Genomic DNA, 17,737 nt, shown 5'->3' with positions numbered 1-17,737 from the left:
TTATTCATTTTAATTTTAGTTTATATATATATATTTTGAAATGGTTCTATATGCATTATATATTTTTTTACATTGCTGTATACATTTAATTTATTCTTATTTAAGGTTATTCAGTATTTCACTTTTTTCAGTTTATTTTATTACCTCAACTTAAACTTATTTCACTTCATAGTTGACACAATATTTTGTTTAGTTTTTCAAATAAAATGTAGACCAACATTTAATTTGATATAAAATAATAATTAACAGAAATGTTATGATAGTTTTAGCTATAGGGATGAGATGCCGAGTGAACCATTGACCACCATAGTAGAATAATGTAAATACTGGTCAAAGGTGCACCAGAACTGTTTGTTTTCCTAAATTGTTCAAAATATCTAATTTTGCGTTCAACATAACAAACGATTAAACAAACCTTTTTTCAACTATGGTAGTCAATGGTGCCTCGGAAATCTCAGCTGCTAACATTTTCCCAAATATCTGTAAGACATTTATACAGGTTTGGAACAACTTGAGGGTTATTCATGAGAGACTTTTTATTTTTGGGTGAACTATCTCTTTAACTAATAACATTTATGGACATTATTTGTTTTTGCATTTCCTTAACAAATTGCAGTGACGTAAGAAACTTGTTTACACATTTTAATTGTGCCATTAAATAGGTCTGATAGATTGATTCCTAGTGAAACTCTACAACTAAATAACATTTACACTTCCGTCTTAGCGATTGATAGAAAAAAATAAACTGATGAAAAATCAATTAGTTATTTGAACTAAGTTAGTAGATATTTCATATAAATCATGCAGTCGTGGTGAGGTCATAGCTAATATTGAATAAATAAACACTCCAAGCTTAATAAAACCACCTCTTTTACAGTAGCAAGTATCTGAATATATTGTTCAAAGGTTCAAACATCATGCACACTCATAACCTTCGATCAAGATGATAACTGTTATTCAATATCTAGTCAGTGAGGTCTGAGAAAATCTGATCTTCAAAGGACAAGATGGAACAGGACGAGATAATGAGCGGTTGACAACAATGTTTCCTGAAAACTGGAAGTGGCATAAGATGCAAAAATGATTGGGAGAACAATAGCAAGCAAGATGTGCTTTTGTGGAGGTTGACTGATGTGTTGATTATAACCATCAGACTTGGACTGAAACGCAGACGTTCTCTGTATAGTCTGCCAACTGATCCGGCCAACTCCATATGACGACTCAAATGCTTTACGGTGTTCTTGATAAAAACACATTCGACAGCAGACGTCCGTGCGGATGACTTCTAATACTTAGTATCAGAGATATGAAGAAACTTTTAACCATAAGAGCAATAGTGACGTTGCGTTAGCAGATGCTACGAACTAGCCTAAATTAAGAAAATTGGCACCATTGACTGTGACCAAAACATTTGAGGCTTGTGACGCATCCTTGAGTCCCCCACGGCCTCTGTAATGTTCCAGCAATGTCAGAGGATTAATAGCTGATTAGTCCACATTAATAAGCGTCTTCAGAGCCTCTAGTTCTGCCATATCAAAGGTCACAATCACCAAAGGGACGCATGGCCAATCTGTCTCTCAACTACCACACTGTGGTACCTGCCTGGAATCTACTTTGAAAGTCAATGTTGAGTAAAGCTGTCACCTTGGTTGCATGGATTCTGACATTTCTTTTGTTGTTATTTTTACATCACTTGCGTGTGTTAGCGCTTCTGCCTTTGTTCCAAAAAGAAGTTGCTGGTCTCAATTAGGGTACACCAAATTCAAGATTCTCAGCGGGTCCGACCTTCTGGTGTCTGCAGCTGTAAAAATCCAAAGACAGATGCTCACGCTGGACGGTTCTATTCCTGCTCTAATCGGATGGACAAAATGACAAACTCAACTGGATCACGCACCTGACTGTTCCAAAAGACACTCGGCCAACATCTCCAGCGTTCCAACTCACAGTACAAGATGTTGCTGTAATGTTGTAGTCAAATATTTAAATTGGACACAAAATGTTTTGGCATGGACCCTCGCTGTGTATTGTGTAAATATGTAAAGGCTAACAGAGATGAGGTAACTGTGTGTGGCAGAGGGAAATAGAGAAAAGGTGATGGCAGCCTGGGAAACAGATGGATGAGGCTCAGAAAATGGCAGGATTTGCACTGCCTGAAACAACTGTGAGAACAGGTACAGCTGTGATGGACGTCAGAAAGCAAGAAACTAGCCAAAAATCAATATAACTTTCAAATTTAATCAATGCTCAAGGGTTCTTTGACTGGAAAGACCAATTATTGTTGGGTCAAGCAGAAATGCAATTAATGCATATTACCGCTCTTTATAACATAGACATCATGGTTTATTTTTATAGATGTTTTTAGATGAATGTCTGGTACTCATGCATTGAGAATGTATCTTGTTTGTTCCATACGTTCTCTCACATGTCTAAGTCTTGACATTTTGTGAGTTTGTTTATTTTGGTTTGGTCCTGGAATAACATTCCTGTCAACCTGCTTCAACCCTTACTACCAGCCACCCATGAAATCAAAAGTAAATGATAAGTTGATAAAAATGTTGTTCCGATGGCAAACCCCAGTCTTTACCATTTCTTATCACATGATTGATTGAATGTATGTTTGAGAGAAGTTGTCAATCGTGGATCATCAGTGTATGGTGGAGCTTGGGCCAGTCTTCCACAGTGACAGGTTTTGAGTTTAATCGCTTGTTAAATCGTCCAAAAAAATTTGTTTTGACAAAACACAGTTTACACTATATGTCAGTGACTGACTTGTCACTTTGTTGAATGATTGAGGATGAAAATATGTCACAGATACAGTATTCTTCAAATGTTTGTCAGCTAAACTGGTATGGTTTAAAAACTTTTGTAAAGCAAAAACATATTACACAAAGTCTTGCAAATGTTAATGGTCCAGATTAAGAAGAAAGGATAGGTGATAGGAAATATAAAAAAAATGTTTAAGGGTGCTATTAATAAAAGTTATTAGAAAGTGTTACTAAATAAAAAAATATATGTTTATCATTTCAATCTTAAAAAATGAAACATTTTTGATAGCATCAGGTATCCAAATAGAAATGCAATGTTGATGCCAGTTAGATTTTGTCACGCCCTTCTGTGTTCAATTATAAAGTCATCTTCACTACAATAAGAAAGAAAGCAGCTTCATCCCGAGCTCAGTGATGGTGTTAAGTGAATACCACGCTAGGCTAGGTCTTATGTGCACGGTGGACTGGAAAATGAAGATGAAGCTCTCTGGTGGCACTGACATTTCCCCACGCTGCTGGATTTTTGTAATCTATGTTTGATCAGCTTCTTGTGGTTTCAGATAAGAGGTGTCTCACTTCAGTCAGGTGCTCCTATGAATTCATTTTGCGATCAAAGTAAATTCTTGCTGTGATATCTTGATTCCTGCAATTAAGAGGTATTACCTATCTAATTTACTGAGTTCAATATTTCATTACAGCGAGTAAGTCTTTCTTTGCTGCAGTAACACACTTTACACTATATGCTGAAACATGAATTCAGAAACCATGCAGTGGAAACATTTGCAACAAAGTCGAGAGCACACACCTCTCTAGATATAGCATTATGGATTTATTCTCACAGTAATCACTGGAATAATCAGGGTCCTTCATTAGAACATGATGTTCATCGACATTTAAAAAACATTAAAATGGCATTTGGTTTAACAGTGATATATATATATATGTGTGTGCTTTGGTACCTTCATTACAAAATGAATAATAATGATGTCAAAAACAGATATCATATCAACATTCTTTACAGATAAAAAATATTATTTCTCCTGACACAATCTTTTCTCCCGACACATTGCATCCATTAGTGGTTGGTTTATATCCCTCAAAGCTACATTATTTAATATATCTATCAAAAACAAATGAAAAATTCAATATGATAAGTTTACCTTGAAATCATTCAAACAGATCGAATTAAAACGCTCGAATTCTTTCACATAACCACCAGAGGGCGCAGTAACACAACATCAACAAAAGGGATCAGACTCCTCTCTTCAAATGTTAAAAGAGCCTCAGTGTTATTCACTTTCGTTCTTTCAAGATAAACAGCATCACAATGATCATGATATTTGATTAAAAATCGAAGATAAAGAGCATATAAAGCAACATAATGTTGTCAAAAAGCCACGTCTTAAACACAATGTTGTGCCATATCATATTCTATGTTGTAAACTGTAATGTATAATAATACTATGCTGCTATTTACACTGTTATTATATCGTAATGACAACAAGAATACACAATATATATTTGAAAAAGTTATTTGCCTGCAACACAGCACTGATCTTTATCTGACTTAGACAATAAAACCAATACTGGGTGTAAATGTATTAGGCTATACGTTTAATTGTAGGGTTGTATAGTTTAAAAGTCTTAAAACTTCACTTGACGAATGACCTTTTTGTTTGGTTATGACATTAAGAAATGCTGGATTATTTGGGTCATATACTTTCCCGTTTCTCAGTATCTGGACCTGTTAGAGGTCGAGTTATGCCATCAGGATAATGTATTGTGACTGCCGGTGGCCCCTGCGACAGAGCCCTACAGCTGTCCCTGAATCAATAGATGTCAGCGAAGTATTAGGCCAAACACAGCGAAGCCCAGCGGCCCACTTGCTACTAAACGGCAAATGTGCTCTCGTTCTCAAGACTGCAGGATTAATCCAATGCAAACTTCAGTTACCCCTCAAACCCCCATTATATCAGTCTTTCTGTGGACGGAGCCCCGTACATCTGCTTGGGCTTCGGGGAGTGTAATTCTCAATGATTGGCCTTTATGGTTTGCAGTCTTTAATTACAACAGTGATTCATGCAAAGATCAGACCGGACCAGATGGTAGGGTGACACATCATGGCTGTATTATGATGCTGTTCAGGTCATATCTCGTATCTCATGTTTCATGTTATTAAGCCACAATTAAATGGCTTTTTAGACGCTTTTCACTTTGTTAAAATAAAATAAAAATCATTTATTGAAAAGTGCAAAAATAATCAGTGGTAAAAACTGTCTTTACACCATAAACTGCAGTAAGGTTTAATAATTTGAGTTGTCGGCAGAGTTAGTAAATCCATAGTTTTCATGCAGAATTGGGCTACTTTTAAACTGTGGACGTGCATAAGAGTACATATGCGATATATATATTTTTGGGATGAGGACTTACATATTTTAAGTTTTGGTGCTGGGGCTGGGGTTATTGGGCTAGAATTGGCCTAGATTTTGTTATGCAGATCTGGCGGGAAATATTACAAAACAATGATGTGGGCCCCCAACGCCTTCCAAGTAAAAGATAGACGTTTAAAGGGACATTTTATATCAAGTTTTATATCTTATGCACTTTGACGAAGACTATTTACATATAACAGAAGATTGGTATAGTGTTGTTGTAAGCCCTTTTTAAAAGTTAAACGTTTATAAGTGTTATATGAACTTATGAAACATTGTCTTAAAGAAATGCATGAAGACTTTTAAGAAACTAATAAACGAATAATAAGACAATACATTATTAAATAATAATAAATAAAACTGTAAAAATGACCAGCAGTACTGTATAGGCTAATAGTCTTTTCAATCATTCTGTTATCAAATAACTGAAGTTAACATGAAAACATTTTGAAGAATGCAGTCATGTAAATAAATAAATAGACCACTTAAATGTTTCTAAAGTCTTAACGTTTGATGAAAATAATATGGTTTTGCTTAATATATAATTAAATAAAGCCAATAAATGTATTTATTCTAAAGCCCCACAAAATAAACCGTATAATACAATTTTTAATAACTGACCACAGTACACAAATGTGAGAAGGATACATTAAAGCATACATTTTAAAGTTAGACTTATAATTTTTATGGCATTTCCACTATTGAATATATTAGACATAATTTAGTTCATTTATATCAGAAGTAACTCTCATTAAATTACAGAAAAAATAAGAGTAATCCCATACTTTACGTTTTTAAGAGAAAGGTAATATAATGACAGTAACTAATTGCTTAGTAACTGATTAAACCTAACACTGCTAGCAGCCAACCTCCCAAGATGGCGCTACATTTAACTCGGCGTGACGTCGATTAACAAGCTCTACGGAAGGGGTGTCCAAAGTCAGTCCTGGTGGGCCGCTGTACTGCAAAGTTTAGCTTCAACCCAAATCAAACACACCTGAACACCTAATCAAGGTCTCAAAAAGCAGACTAGAAACTTCCAAACAGGTGTGTTGAGCCAAGTTGGAGCTAAACTCTGCAGGACTGTGGCCCTCCACGACGGACATTGGACACCCCTGCTCTACGGTGTTCAACAACTCAACCGTTTCCGTTTAAAAAACTTTTGCAACGTTTTGTTGGGGCTGAACGCAGCCTTGGTCTATAAGTTCAACTGAGAAGCCTGCCGTCTCACCTTTGATTGGTTTTGTACATGAGCTGTGTCAGACTTTCAGACTAAACCATTAACCATTTTTGGGGAGGGGAATCCCAATTTTTAAGAAAACCTTTTCAAATTGCATTCTTTTGTGGATTTCATTTCACGAGGTTACCTTAGTAAATAATAAATGGGTGGCAGCGTAGTTAAGCTGAGTATTTAGTATGCGTATTTGGCGAGCTGTCCGGGGAGAGGGCTCCGGGTCGCAATTCTCTCCCGACCCCGGAGCACTCCCCCTTGGTTCGGGGCGAGGGCTCTGATCTCTGTGTTTGCCCGTGCCCCGAGCGCTTCCCCCCAAAAAATGCAACTAGCGCAGGGCAGCAGCCAAGGCTGGGTGTTATTGGCCCCCCAAATATAGCAAAGCTTAAAGCGGTGGGTTGCTGGCCTTCGTTTGGAGTAGGGTCCCGGCAGGGGGCCTCTGGGGGGGTTGGTTTCTGTGGGCATCTTTGGGGTATGGATACTGGTGTGGTCGTGGGAAATGCGGATGGAGGCCCCTGTTCGGGAGACGCTGCTGCCGCGGTTTAAAAACGCATATGGAAGCCCCTTCTGGGGCAACGGTACTGCTGTAGCGGTGGGAATTCGGATAAAGGCCCTTGCTGAGGTGTTACTGCTGCGGCTTTGTAAAATACGGATAAAGGCTCCTGTTGGGGCAGTCCTGCTGTGGCAGTGTGAAATACGGGAAAAGGCCCCTGCTGGGGCGGCACTGTTGCGGCGGTGTGAAATACAGATGAAGGCCCCTGCTGGGGCTTCACTGCATTAGCAGTGTGAAATACAGAAAAAGGCCCCTGCTGGGGCGGTGCTGCTGCGGCAATGTGAAATACAGGTAAAGGCCCCTGCTGTGGTGGGACTGCTGCGGCAGTGGGAAATACAGATAAGGACCCCTGCTGGGGCGGCACTGCTGCGGCAATGGGAAAAAAACAGGTAAAGGCCCCTGCTGGGGTGTTACTGCTGCGGTAGTGTGAAATACAGGTAAAGGCCTTTGCTGGAGCGGCACTGCAGCGGCAGTGTGAAATATAGATAAAGGCCCCTGCTGGGGCGGCACTGCTTCGGTGGTGGGAAACAGGATAAAGACCCCTGCTGGGGTGGCACTGCTGCGGTAGTGGGAAAAACGAATAGAGGCCCCTGCTGGAGCGACACCGCTGTGGAAATGGATAATATGGGTAAAGGCCTCTGCTGGGTCGACGCTACTGCGGCGGTGGGAGATACGATTAAGGCTCCTGCTTGAGGAGGGTTGAGAAGGGGTTCGGTGTGCTTCTTTAATGTGGGAACGATCGGAACGAATGTAGCTTTTGAAGGCTTCTGAAGACCAGCGGCCGAGTGTTTGTATTTGGTGCTGAGAGAGTCCTTTTTGGGCCGCTGTTGTGGCTGCTCCGATTCTGAAGGAGTGGCTGGAAAAGTTATCGGCTGGGATGCCTGATTGGATCAGGACTAACTTGAGGTGTTTCTGGAACCAGAAACGCGTGGTGGGGTGTTTGGAGTCGTCTACGAAGAGAGGGTCCGAGGGGATTAGGGTTTGTGCGCTTCTGAGCTGGAGGTAGGCTTGGAGGGTTTGGTATGGTTGGAGAGCTGATGGTAGGAGATTAATAATGTATATTAGATGGCCTCTCTTTGTTTGGTCTGTCTTACTCTGTTTAATGAAGTAGGATATTGTGTCGTGGTCCATTACGGAGAGATCTGAGATGGTGGGGTGGATATCTGGATTGAATTTGGATGTGAGGGTGAGTTCTGAACATCTGAGAAAACCGAAAAAAGCTAATATGAACATTGCATCCAGTGTGCGGGCAGTGTGGGTGGAGTGGTAGCCTTGGTGGAGAGTATTTATGCACTATTTCTAGTGTTAAGGGTTTTCTGGGGTCCGGGCGGAAGGGGTGGGCTCTTTGGATGCCTTTAATTAGCATGGAGGTCTGTGAGCTGGCTATTTGGGGTGAAGGTGATCCGAATAGGAGTTTGTGGAAAAATTGTAATCCGCTTAGGTATCCTTTAATGGAACTGGCTTGGAAGTTTTTTTAGGTGTTTAGGTGGGAGATGAATGAGGTGATGGCTAGCAATGCGAAGTCTGGGAATATTAGGATGTATCTTGCATGGAACGATTTGAAGCATTTCCAAGCTGTGAGGTAAGATTGAAGGGTCTTGGGGGAGACTGAGAGGATGATGTGGCTGAGAGAGACGTCGAGGAGGGGCTTCAGTGGGTGGTCTAGGGTAATATTAGTTCCGAATAGGGAGGTACTGGGGTGGGGGGTTGGTCCACTTCTGGTGCCAGCTGCCTGAACTTCTGAAAAACAAAGCGGGAGAGAGAGTCAGCTATTTGTTTTTTTGACCCGGGAATGGGTTTTGCGGTTAAGATAAATTGGTCGCACGCTGATATCCAAATTAGTCTTCTTATCAAAGGTGTTAGTGCGGGGGAATGGGAACGGCCTTTGTTGATGCATTGCACGGCTGCTTCGTTGTCACAGTAGACTGAGATACTGTTTGGTTGACCATTCTTTTCCCCACAGAAAAGCTGCGATGACTAATGGGTATAGCTCGAACAGCGCCGAGGACGAGGAAGACTGGGGGAGATTTAGCAGCTGGGATGGCCATGTGGATACGAACCAGCGACCTTGGTAATACCCTCCGAAACCGACGGATGGGGCTGTGTCGGTAAATAATTGGATATCGTCCGGGTGCAAAATCATATCATTGTAGAAAAAAGAGAGTCCGTTCCATTGTTTTAGGAAGGATATCCACAAACTCAGCTTGTTGCGGCAGGCATTGGTCAGGGATCACTGGTCCTCGAGTGCTAGGACGGAGGACGAGAGAGAGAGGAGGTGGGAGATGAAAGGGCGACCCTGCGGGATGATCCGTATGGCGAAATTTAGGTGGCCAAGGATAGATAGCAGTTCGCATTTAGAGCAGTTAGCATTGTCTACGAGAGAGGTGGCGACCAGGATAATCCTGTTGATTTTTTCTTTGGGTAAGGAAGCCTGGAATTTTGATGAATCTAAATGAATGTCTAGAAATTCTACTGATGTGATTGGTCCTGCGGTTTTCTCTTGTGCGAGGGGGATCCCAAGCTTGGTGGAAAGCTTTTGGACCGTTCAGAGGTCAGTGGCTGGGACGGAGTTGTGGGGAGATATTATTAGGAAATCGTCTACTAGGTGGATGATGAGTGGGATTGCGTAGTTGTTGGATAAAATCCAACAGATTGCTTCTGACAGCATGTCGAAGATTTTTGGGCTGATTCAGCATCCGAAGGTCAAGCGAACGGAGAAATAAAACTTTTGGTTCCAGCAAATGCCAAATAAGTGCCAGAAATCTGGGTGAATCTGCATAATTTTGAAGGCGGATGTCATATCAACTTTGGCTAGCCAAGCGCTGCAACCTGCTTTTTTAATCAGGGTAATGGCTTGTTCGATGTCATGGTAATGGAGGGAAAATTCGTCGAGCGGTATGAGGCTGTTGATGTTTGGGAATGCGGAGTTGTGTGGTGATGAGAGGTCGATTATTAAGCGATTTTTACCGAATTTTTTAATGGTTGCGATGCCTATGGGACTGATGCGGAAAACGCAGAAGGGGGGTTCGTGGAATGGGCCTATCATGAAGTTTGCATCGACTTCGCTTTTGATTAGACGATTGACTGTTTTAGGTTCGGCGATAGCGGACTGGAGGTTAGTGCAGATGATGCTGTCGGATGGGAGACTTTCAACGCCGGGGTTAAAGCCGTTTTTGAGGCCAGACAGTAGGAACTCTGTGAAATTGGTTTCAGGGTGTTGTGACAATTCTAGAGAAAGGTTAGAAACATTCACTGAAGTCAAAGGGTAATCTCTACAATTTTTCTTTGCAGACTTCTTTACAGGGCATATGAAGCGGGCGTGAGCGCTGTCGCAAATGTGCATGAATTTGCAACGCTGCCTGGTGCACGTGCTATGGTGGAAATTCAGGCAAACCTGGTTCTTGGTGCGGTGGTGGTAGTTGGCCTGTGGTGCGGCACGGGTGATCGGGTGAGGGACGTAGCTGGTGGATTTTTCCCGCTGGGTTCTGGACATGGAGGAATGGAGGGGTTAATTGCGGGGCATGCTGACGTTGAATGGGTGAGGGATCTGCGGACCGCGCAGGAGCTGTTGTGGCAGCCTAGGAATATTCTGTTGTGAAGTTCTGTGTCTAGGGCCCCCCAGTAGTGGCATTGGTTCCACTGGGCGACCCTGATTGCGCATTTGGCTGAAAATAATTCGTGGTATGTGTAAAAGTGGATGCCTCCGTATGACAACGCGAGCTCAGCGACTATTGCGAGGTAGTTCGCAAGGGCTAAGTTCGCGTCTCCTGTGTGGGAAGATGGTGGATATTATTTCTGTGTATCTTGTGAATGCAATTGTGAACTCCGTGAATGATAATAAACGTGAGCGGTTCTGTGCAGTGTTTTTTAATGTGACGGAGAAGTCGCTGCAATTAATTTGGCAGTCGGTGGGGGGCCGAGGGATAGGAGATATGAGGGTAAAGAGGTCGATGTCCGCACCTGCTAGGATCTGGTCCCAGATGTTGCTGGCTACTGGAGGAGGTTCCAAGGCTGGAGCATTCGGGGGAATGGCCATTGGTGACCGGAGTAGAGGGTGAAGGCGGCATGGGAGCTGGATAGGGTGTGTGGGAAGAAAGGGGCGGCTGCTGGAGCCGCGTACGGAGGCAGCCTCACGATAGGAAATGGAGAGAAATGGCCTGCGTCTGTGCCTGTAACGGAGGCAGCCTCACGCTATCAATTGACAGGCCAGGCCAGTGACCAGAGGGAAAATTAGAAAGTTGATAGTCAGAAGGTTGGATAGGCAGTGTTACCGCTGGTGGGCGCGTGCCCGCGCTGCCAAGGCGGTTATGGACCGGCGTAGAGACGGCATAGGTGCTAGACTCTGACGATCCTGTAGAAGGCTGGTTGCTGGTGTCTGCGTGGTCTGGGGCGCGGCCTACACTGGCCGAGGGCTGTCCTCTTTGGCTTTGTGAACGGTGCCTCTTCCTCGCAGTGGCTAGGATGGGCAGCTTTTGCCTTCGTAATGGGAGCGGTTATGGGAACTCCAAGCTGGCTGGAAGTATATAGATTGTACAACTCGGCTTTGGTTGCCTTCCGGGAAAAGGGGACGTCTGGGTTTTCTAAGTCCAGCCTTAAGCCTAGGACGGTCCACTTCTTTACCTCCGGAATCGAGCGTTGGTCTGAGGTGTAGGAGGAAGCAGAAGAAGCTGCCGAAGCCCTGCCTGGGCGAGGAGATGACATCACTTTGCTTCGTCGTTTCGGGGTGCGGCAGACGGTGCGGGAGGGCCGGCGGCCTCTTGGGGTCTCTGCCATTTTAGCCGTGGGGGCTTCTTGTCCGGCGCTGATACTTCGCCTAGCGGCCGGGCTCTCTGAGGGACCCTGGGCGGCCGAGGAATCGTCGTTGTTGTTGTCGCTGTTGTAGATCTCGTTCTCAGACATGTTTGCTAGATGCTGCGAAAAATGTTGAGTGGAGGAGGTATGGCAATTTCACTATTTATAGAGCTCGCTCTGGTTTGGTAGGATAGGTGGCGAGATTGCTAATGCTGGGCAGCTGCGTGATTGCTAATGCCGGGCAGCTGCATAATTATTTGCGCATGCTCCTCCCAAACTTTGTTAAGAAAACATCAATTAAATCTCATGTATATAATTCCATTCCATTCCATTTTCTACCGCTTATCCGAACTACCTCGGGTCACGGGGAGCCTGCGCCTATCTCAGGAGTCATCGGGCATCAAGGCAGGATACACCCTGGATGGAGTGCCAACCCATCGCAGGGCACACACACTCACTCATTCACTCACGCACTCACACCCTACGGACAATTTTTTCCAGAGATGCCAATCAACCTACCATGCATGTCTTTGGACCAGGGGAGGAAACCGGAGTACCCGGAGGAAACCCCCGAGGCACGGGGAGAACATGCAAACTCCACACACACACACAAGTCGGAAGCGGGAATCGAACCCCAAACCCTGGAGGTGTGAGGCGAACGTGCTAACCACTAAACCACCATGCCCCCCACTGTATATAATTCATGTATTAAAATTATTTTTAAAATATTTACAAAACAGGTGACTTTATAATATTACTGTTGGATTTTGTGAGACCTCTGGGCAGGGGAGCCCCGTAGAATTGTCACCACCTTTCACCCCTCTAGCGACGGTATTATAGTATTTTGAGTTTTGATATTTGGTCTGGGGCTTTGGGCAAATTTGGGCTAGATTCTGTTATGCAGATCTGGCAATGTCTCATAGAGGGATTATGTTTGTTAAAAGTAAACTAAATTCAGTTGTGAAAAAAGAAAATGAACAATCATTGTTGGAAATGTATTTACTTCCGACCGATTCACAGCGGTAAGGTAACAATAATGTCGTCAGGGTTGCCAAGACCACGATTTTCCCACAGATAACCTGCAATTTTATGCTTCAAACAGAGATGGTGGAAAAAAGGTAAAAAGTTACGGACTTCAGCTTCAAAGGAAATACAAAATAAGCACAACAACATTTTATTTTTTATTTTATTTATTTTCATTTTTAGTCATTTGGCAGACGCTTTTATCCAAAGCGACTTACAGTGCAAATCCCCCTGGAGCAACATGGAGTAAAGTGTCTTGCTCAAGGACACACTTGTGCTGGGATCGAACCAGCAACCTTTGATTTACCAGTTCAGTGGTTTAACCTACTAGACCACGATCTCACACTTGTTAAACTTTAGGACTTTGGAACCAATAAATGTGATATTATTGCCAGAAATCACTGCAGAAGATCATATAACGTGTTTATAAAACTGAAAAACTAAAAAAGATCAATTGAAAACTAAATTCCAATACTGAACATCACGCATATGATCCATTTAAATGTGTCTCAAAATAAGACATTAAAGATCTAGATCTGTCCTGATTTTACTTTCTCATCATGCATTTCACAATCCACTCTGCAACTCATTGATGCTTTACGTTCTCATTAAAATGAGATACATGTGAAAAGATGCAAGGCCTGTTCGTTCCCCTTGCTTCACTTGTTCAAGGGTGTAATTCGTACCCAGCAATCAGTGTGATTGTCTTAAAAATACACACTACACTAGAACGTGTCAGGCAGATGTAAAAGGCGATGAGTGGGGTCTGTGCCGAGTCTATTTTCCAGACGGTTTGCTCTTGTTATTGCCTGATTTAGTGCGAGCTGTCGAACACGGAAGGGTTAGCAACACAGGATCTACTTAAATGTAACGTACGTCGAATATATCTTGTTAGGTGCAGTTCTGCACACGCTGTTGCCCAGAGCGAACATTTGCTGTTGCATGCTTTAATGACCATACTCCAGCTTGTGACGCACTTAAACGCGGCGGTCACTTTGCCACGTTTCTTTAATAGTTTATTACCAAGAGGCCTTCACGTGTTCTTTGCCTCGACATTCACACCTCAGTTTTACATTAAGAGCACAAGATTAGAACACAAACATAAACACAGTTGGGATTCTGTGTGCCAATCCAAAGGAGAAATAATTTAACACCAGAACTGTATTAAAATGTAACACAATAATTGACTCAATTTGACGTTTTGAGGGGAAAAAGGTGTTATAGCAAAAGTCTTTATCCCCACAATGTAAAATAATGACTAAAGACACAAGACGCACACACACAACCTTTCTCCTTTTTAAACACTTGACTGACCACATGCATGTTTCTGTTCATTTTTCAGGTCATCATGGTCATTAAAGGTTCTTTTGTTTAACTCTAATCTGCCATGATACCATCATTTGTTAAACACAATTGAGCGTAAAAATGATTTTTTGCTCCACACGTGGACAAGGGAGTAAAAATAGATATAATTTATGAATGACTGTGTTCAGCTCATTGTCAGGTCAAAAAAGTTTCCTGTTACTGTAAGAATCGACAGGGAGAAAAGTCACAACAGTGCAGAGATGCCAAATACAAAGTGAGGACATGAACTGAACCTGGAATTGTATAAATGATCTTTAAAAACGAAATTAAATCATTTTAGCCTATCAAAAAGTATACTTTAATGATGACAATGAAAGATCTTAAAAAGATTGAATCTGCCACAATGCATTTCATGAGCATGACATGTAGATAAACAAAAATTATATTCAAAATGTATTAATTCAATAACATATTCAATCACAATAAAAAATATATGACTAAAATTCATAGACGAGAAATTCGGTATGGCTCGTGTAATATACGTTTCCATTTAAAGTACATCGTGAGAGTGACGAGGTTTTATTTGTCGTGTCAGATCATCTGAAAGCCTCGTTAGCTCCTATTTTGCCCTGTCAGGACACCGAGTCCCCCGCTTGTCATTTACCGTCTTATTGTTGCCAGCACGACATCACCGCTGGCAGCTGTCAATCATACATTTTTAATCATTTAATATTTTACAGTTGCACTAAAATGGTACTCGGACTTAGAAAGGCATGAATCATGAATCTCGTTGCATCAAATAATATAACAAAATAGTAAACCATTTGTTTGAAAGGAATACAATACTTGGAAACTTTTACAAATGACGTTGTTTAGTATTTGGAAACTTTTTGCTTGTCAAAAAGCGGACTACATGACATTGTCACGAGATATCTATCTGTTATTTGACCATTAAAGTCTTACATTTTTCATGTTAAGTTTGTATAAAACGTGTAATTATTATTGTGGGTTGTATTCAAGCTTGTGACATTATGACAAAGTGTACCAACATCCAGGGCTCTGATATGCCGGACAAATTCATCCCGATCATCTTGAGGGATTCAGATGATGTCTCCGCCTAGAGCGACGGGGTGGTTAAATTAATCAAATAAGATATTATCAAATATAGCTGAAAACCCAAAATAGACATTAGATCATTACAGCATCTCCGAGGAAACTTCAGGGACCTAAAGGTAAGAGGGCTCAAACGAAATACAATTTAATCTTTTTTTGAAATTGGAAATTTGGACAGACAAAATACTCTGAATTGCAAACAGTTTAAAGCGGCTTTGACAAGAAAACAAGGTGATAGCGTATATGCCATCATGCATTAGTTTTACATGCGTAATCGTTAAAAAAGCGGACGTTTACCTGATCGCAGCTTTGCATTCACAACCTAAAAAACGTTGAAGACACGTAATCCTGACAATCGCTTCCCAACTTGTGTGCATGCGGCAGCAGTAAACAGAAGATGCATGACATGCTCATGTGCTTCTTCTGCATGGATAGAGAGTTAACGCATTTCAGAAGTTATTTGAAATCTAGCAGAACAAGCAGAAGGCATTTCTCAAAGCAAGACGAGTGCAGCATATTTCTCTTTCTGATTCAGACTTGAAGTTCTATAATTAACATTTTATATTAACAAAACAATTAAATAGTATTTCGAAGAATTATAAAAAAATGCACTAAAATATATTTTACATTTAGTATTTACATTTTATTCGTAAAACCATAGTAACCACCAATTTACTAAACGGTCTCACTATAATACCACTAACCATTGTAATTGTAGTAAATCTATGGTGCACAAATAGTTTACAAATGGTAAATCAATGTAAGCAAACAACGGTTATTTACTATAAAAACAAGATGTTTTAAGGATATTATTAGTTGATTATTATTTTTAAAGGACCTGCACAAACCAAATCTTGACAAATTGAATGGAGAGAGAGAGAGAGATAGAGAGAGAACGAGAAAGAGAGAGAGGCCGGCTGAACAGATTTCTCTTCACGCCTGGTCGGGTTCTGGAGAGCAGCGCGTAGTGAAACAGGGAACGGATGCACCTGGCCCGGCCGCTGCGCAGCGTCTTCTTTATTGACAGCAAGATAAGGCGTGCGGTTTCCAGCATCTCCTGGAGAACCCTGCAGCGTTGCACGGTTTCTCTGCCTCTTAATTGTGGTTACGTCAAACAAAAGGCTAAAAAATGCTTCAACCCTCTGAAGAACCAACATTCATTTTTCCCCTGATGCGGTTGCGCATTTGCATGCTCTCCATAAGGACAATGACATGTATGGGTTTGCTGACATTCACCACATGTTTTAAAAGATTTGTGCTGCAAGGCCTTGCTTTAATGAGGTCTTACTTTGAAGTGAATAAAGTTTATGTAATTTCATGATAGGGAACGTTAAATAAATAACATTACATAACATTAATGAATGCATCACACAAGCAGTGATGGATACGAACACTATGACAAAACGTGCTGTTGTACAGGTTAACCATTTGATTTTCCAGCTGAATGAGTTCGGTAAATAAGATCTCCGTGACGCCTTGGCTAATATTTGCTTAACGCAGGGAAAGCAGCCTGTGATAAAACAAGAGAGATTCAGACAAACCACGCTTGACATTTCGCTTAAGTTTCAAAAAGAAATTTGATTCCAACTTTGATTTGGTCCTTAGTAACATTTCTCTATGTTAAAATATGCGTCTTTCTTAAATAACAAAGGTGGCAGAACCAAATCTGAATTTATGTGCAACATTCTTGAAATTATATTAAAAATATATGCTCCATAAAAAATATTTTTGTTTAAAATTGCTAACATATATATAATGATGCAATACTATTTTGTTACATTTAAGTGTATTATCATCGCATCGCGTCATTGTTATAACACACACTAACAGTAAGGCTAGATTGATCACTTTTCTAAAGAGTATGAAAAAGCTTTACATTTGTAAATTTTTACTTAAAAGTATTTATTTACATATATCATGACTTAACAGAGAACTTAAAACTCCAAATTCTTCACCTGATATTTAATAATCATGCCAGGTGTATAAAAACAATTGCACGAGCTTATGTGTTACGTGTATAGTTATATGAGAGCTATTTTTCTGTGACGTAGTGAATTATCTGACCAATCAGCGCCGACCTTAAGCTGATATTAAGAGAAAGTTTACAGTGAGTGAGGGTTACAGCGTTTTTTTTTTCATTCCCAGTGACATTTCCACCTCGTCAGGGATTCAAACGTGACAAAAATCTGGACCCTAGAGATCTTTTTAATTTATTCAAGCGTGTTTCTTCATGAGTGGCACAGAAAGGGCTTTACCAGCTGGATATTGATACGAAGCCAGGAATATCCCAGTAAGTTTCTTTAAATATGTTTCTCCCTGTATTGTATTGTAATGCATATGGTAGTAGTGCATATTTATGAAGGAATTCAATTAACTATTAACTATAGCCTGTCTTCAGTACCAGAAAATACATCTATTTTTATACTTTTTCTGACGGTTAGGATATTATATGTCAATGACAGTAAGGGTTTAAAATTGTTTACATAACTGGACACTATACGTTCCTCTACGTCTTAGTTTAATG

Source organism: Triplophysa dalaica, chromosome 1 (assembly GCF_015846415.1).
Source record: "Triplophysa dalaica isolate WHDGS20190420 chromosome 1, ASM1584641v1, whole genome shotgun sequence".
Lineage (NCBI taxonomy): Eukaryota > Metazoa > Chordata > Actinopteri > Cypriniformes > Nemacheilidae > Triplophysa > Triplophysa dalaica.
The sequence above is the reverse complement of the archived record's forward strand: the minus strand, read 5'-3'. Positions refer to the sequence as shown.